Here is a 5,699-nt window from a genome sequence, read left to right on the forward strand (position 1 = left end):
TTGTTAAAAATGTTAAAAGATTAAAAATGTTCTAATGTTAGCAATTTTCCTGAATCCATATTACAATAAAAGACTAAAACTAGCACTAATCTAAAACTAAGCCTTTTCACAAAATAAAAAAACTAAACAAAATGTCAAAATGACAAATGCAAAACTATAACGAACATTGTACCTGCTATCAACCGCTGATCGTGTGGTCTGCCCACAATGTTGTCTCTTGCTCCCCCAGATAGCTGGCCTTTATGCTAAACCTACAACCACTTCCCGGCACTGTCGATGTGGTCAGCCCCCCCCCCCCCGACCCCGAACTGCGTCCTGACCTGCCCCCATGCACCCACCGCGGTTCAAAGTTAACTTGGCTGATGTAACTATATAAAAACAAATACAAACTAGAAAAAGTGCTCCTCGGAGCACAGGTCTCCGCCAGGTTAGGTAGGTTAGTGTGGGCAAACAATGTTCGGAATTCGCCAATCAGGCTGGAATGTGAAAAATTGGACGCATCGGACGGATCCGCCTTGATGACTTGACTAAAGGGACTGATTCGCGTGATGTTTGGACAACATTTGTAGGAGTACTGCAAAAATCGTCCACCTGGTGGCTACTATACCACTATAATAGGGCAATGTTGAAAGGGTGGCATTTGTTCCTCTACGTAGTGCAAATGTGCGTGCAAAGTTCTGTCTTGATCACATGACTACAGAGATCATGTCTACCAATTTGCGTGACATTTTGATAAAATCTGAAGGAGTAATATCCAAAAATATGTTTTTTATAAGTCGGCCTCCTGGTGGTATAAAAGGCAGATGTGAAAAATACCTCTAGGGAGTGCACATACACAGTTTTACACAGATCGGTGCAGTTATAGGTAAAAACACAAATCGGCCTGTTATAGCGCCACCATGAGGCTGATTTGAAACATTTCAAGTGGCATTTCTTACCCGGCCTAGTGGGAATGTACGTGCAAAATTTCATGGAAATTGCATGCAGTGTTCATGATTTGAGGCATTTTGTTCAAAACGGAGCACTTCTGCAAACTTTGGAAGCCATTCTTAGCCAATCAGGATAGAATATGAAAAATCGGAAAGACACGTTTGGTTTAATGACTATAGAGATACTGTGTACCGATTTGCGTGACGTTTGGACAAAATCTGTAGGAGTACTGTAAAAAATTTTTTTTTGCAAAAAGCAGCCTCCTGGTGGCGCTATAACAGGCCCATGTGAAACATTTGGGGCAGAGGTTCTGAATTGGCATCCAGGGAGTGTGCGTGCACAATTTTGCTGCGATCAAGCCAACGGTGCCGGAGATCAGCTGCTCACAGACGGACAAACGGATGGACGGACAGTGTGCAAAACATACTCTCTCACCATGCCTTTCAGCCTGGCGGAGACAATGAAGGGCCGTTCACAGAGCCCTATAGGCTAACTATAAAAAAAATATATAAATAGAAATACAATGGTGAACGATATATTTAAAGTTATCGTGATAGTGCTCAGTGTGAACGGCCCTTAAAGGGATAGTTCACCCCCAAAATGACTTTTTGTCTCCGCCAGACCCCCTCCGTCTGTGGACAGCTAATCTTAATCGGTACACATGCTCTGTATAGTCATGTGATCAAGACCATTTGATTTTCCATATTCCATCCTGATTGGCTAAGATTGACATCTAAAGTTTGCAATAGTGGCCTGTGCCACAAATGCCACAAATCATGAACGCAGCGTCAGATTGTGGTGAAACTTTGCACGCACATTCGCACTACGTTGAGGAACAAATGCCACCCTTTTAACATTGCCCTATTATAGCACCACCAGGAGGCCATTTTTTGCAACAAAAAAAAGATTACTCCTACAAATGTTGTCCAAACATCATGCAAACCGGTACATTATCTCTTAAGTCAAGTGATCAAGATGGATCCGTCCGATCTGTCAGATTTTTCATATTCCAGCCTGATTGACGAATTCCGAACATTGCTGGCCCACACTTAGCCTGGTAAAGCCCCTCCCTCCGGAAAATCTAATTTCCATTTGATTTCAGGAAGGAGTCTAGCCTGAAGGCTTGTCTGGGCGTTTCTAGCCCGTTCACCAAATGGACGAGCCTATCAGCGTCGTCGCTCATCGTTCTGTGATTGACAGCGAAAGTTGGCCAATCAGGTGGCGAGTTCGAGTGAGCCCGAATGGAACCGAGTGCAGCCTGAATGCAGCCGACCAAAAACGAACGGCAGCCATCTTTTTTGACCGTAGTGTTTTCTACTCTCTTTTAAACTTCTAAACGCTCTCAAACTTCTATTTTGAGGCACGGAATTTACTTTTAAGATATCGTTTGGATAGAATTTAGTTGTTTAACTTCATATATGTGGTCAATTAATCATGACAGAGCCTATTTAAAAATACAAATTCAGAGAACCGGCAGGGGCGGGCAGTGACACGCATGTATCCGAATAAGGGAACCTATTTTGGGCATGGCCGTTTCAAAAGTCTGGAGGTGGTAAAAATGCACTGGCTGAAGGGGAACACTGCTGATTGGCTGAAGGGGTTGTCAGTCAACGGTATTACTCCCGCCCAACTCCAGCCCACAGCCAAATTTCCGAATGGGCGATCATGCAAGACTCACTCCTGAAATAAATTACAAATGAGATTTCCGGAGGGAGGGTTTACCAGGCTAGCCCACACTAACCTACCTGACCTGGTGCTCCTGTGCTCCGAAGAGCACTTTTTCTAGTTTTCTATTGATTAGTCACCCCATGGAGACTTGAATTTCAATTGATGGATATTTTTTTGTTTCCGTCGCATTCCTAAGCCAATAATTTGATGACCGGCAGCCAGCGGTTCCGGTAGGAGACATAAAGAGTCTTCTTTGTGTTTTCTACCGGAACCGCTGCCTACCGGTCCGCTGGTCATCAAATTATTGGCTTAGGAATGCCAATGTCCAAATCATGAACTTCAAATATGAAGTAAAAAAAAATCTTAATAATAATAATAAATATAGCTGCAAGCAGCAATAAGCGGTTTCGAGGGATAAGGCAGAGACAGGAAGAGGCAGGCAGACTCTCTCCTCTCCCTCTCTCTCTCTCTCCCCCTCTCTCCCTCTCTCCTTCTCTCCCCCTCTCTCCCTCTCCCCCCTCTCTCTCTCTCCCCCTCTCTCCCTCTCCCCCTCTGTCTCTCTCTCCCTCTCCCCCTCTGTCTCTCTCTCCCTCTCCCCTCTCTCCCTCTCTCCCTCTCTCCCTCTCTCCCTCTCAGACAGGCAGACAGTGAGAGAGTGAGAGAGAGGCAGACAGGCAGACAGACAGGAAGAGAGTGACAGAGTGAGAGAGAGGCACACAGACAGACAGGGAAAAGTACTTAGGGTACCACTACTAGCAGCTTGCTAAATAACAAAAGAATGCTGCTATACTCAACTACCAGAGGTCAGGAGCTCAGTTCACTTCAGATGTTGGTTACACACTGAAGAGAATACTCTCAACCTGCCTACTTATCCCTTGAGCTGTGCTGGCTAAACCACACACTTCACACTATACAGGGTGAAACTACTTGTACTACTACAAAGTGCCAATAGCCTACTGCTTGAAGCACACAAACAATACAACTATAAACTACAGACTACCACACAAGCTAATAATATAATACTAATAGAAAAGCACTTAGGGTACCACTACTAGCAGCTTGCTAAATAACAAAAGAATGCTGCTATACTCAACTACCAGAGGTCAGGAGCTCAGTTCACTTCAGATGTTGGTTACACACTGAAGAGAATACTCTCAACCTGCCTACTTATCCCTTGAGCTGTGCTGGCTAAACCACACACTTCACAAGGCAATCAAGTGGCCTATACAGGGTGAAACTACTTGTACTACTACAAAGTGCCAATAGCCTACTGCTTGAAGCACACAAACAATACAACTATAAACTACAGACTACCACACAAGCTAATAATATAATACTAATAGAAAAGCACTTAGGGTACCACTACTAGCAGCTTGCTAAATAACAAAAGAATGCTGCTATACTCAACTACCAGAGGTCAGGAGCTCAGTTCACTTCAGATGTTGGTTACACACTGAAGAGAATACTCTCAACCTGCCTACTTATCCCTTGAGCTGTGCTGGCTAAACCACACACTTCACAAGGCAATCAAGTGGCCTATACAGGGTGAAACTACTTGTACTACTACAAAGTGCCAATAGCCTACTGCTTGAAGCACACAAACAATACAACTATAAACTACAGACTACCACACAAGCTAATAATATAATACTAATAGAAAAGCACTTAGGGTACCACTACTAGCAGCTTGCTAAATAACAAAAGAATGCTGCTATACTCAACTACCAGAGGTCAGGAGCTCAGTTCACTTCAGATGTTGGTTACACACTGAAGAGAATACTCTCAACCTGCCTACTTATCCCTTGAGCTGTGCTGGCTAAACCACACACTTCACAAGGCAATCAAGTGGCCTATACAGGGTGAAACTACTTGTACTACTACAAAGTGCCAATAGCCTACTGCTTGAAGCACACAAACAATACAACCATAAACTACAGACTACCACACAAGCTAATAATATAATACTAATAGAAAAGCACTTAGGGTACCACTACTAGCAGCTTGCTAAATAACAAAAGAATGCTGCTATACTCAACTACCAGAGGTCAGGAGCTCAGTTCACTTCAGATGTTGGTTACACACTGAAGAGAATACTCTCAACCTGCCTACTTATCCCTTGAGCTGTGCTGGCTAAACCACACACTTCACAAGGCAATCAAGTGGCCTATACAGGGTGAAACTACTTGTACTACTACAAAGTGCCAATAGCCTACTGCTTGAAGCACACAAACAATACAACTATAAACTACAGACTACCACACAAGCTAATAATATAATACTAATAGAAAAGCACTTAGGGTACCACTACTAGCAGCTTGCTAAATAACAAAATAATGCTGCTATACTCAACTACCAGAGGTCAGGAGCTCAGTTCACTTCAGATGTTGGTTACACACTGAAGAGAATACTCTCAACCTGCCTACGTATCCCTTGAGCTGTGCTGGCTAAACCACACACTTCACAAGGCAATCAAGTGGCCTATACAGGGTGAAACTACTTGTACTACTACAAAGTGCCAATAGCCTACTGCTTGAAGCACACAAACAATACAACCATAAACTACAGACTACCACACAAGCTAATAATATAATACTAATAGAAAAGCACTTAGGGTACCACTACTAGCAGCTTGCTAAATAACAAAAGAATGCTGCTATACTCAACTACCAGAGGTCAGGAGCTCAGTTCACTTCAGATGTTGGTTACACACTGAAGAGAATACTCTCAACCTGCCTACTTATCCCTTGAGCTGTGCTGGCTAAACCACACACTTCACAAGGCAATCAAGTGGCCTATACAGGGTGAAACTACTTGTACTACTACAAAGTGCCAATAGCCTACTGCTTGAAGCACACAAACAATACAACTATAAACTACAGACTACCACACAAGCTAATAATATAATACTAATAGAAAAGCACTTAGGGTACCACTACTAGCAGCTTGCTAAATAACAAAAGAATGCTGCTATACTCAACTACCAGAGGTCAGGAGCTCAGTTCACTTCAGATGTTGGTTACACACTGAAGAGAATACTCTCAACCTGCCTACGTATCCCTTGAGCTGTGCTGGCTAAACCACACACTTCACAAGGCAATCAA

This window comes from Gymnoscopelus braueri (assembly GCF_963280865.1).
Source record: "Gymnoscopelus braueri genome assembly, chromosome: 10".
NCBI classification, from domain to species: domain Eukaryota; kingdom Metazoa; phylum Chordata; class Actinopteri; order Myctophiformes; family Myctophidae; genus Gymnoscopelus; species Gymnoscopelus braueri.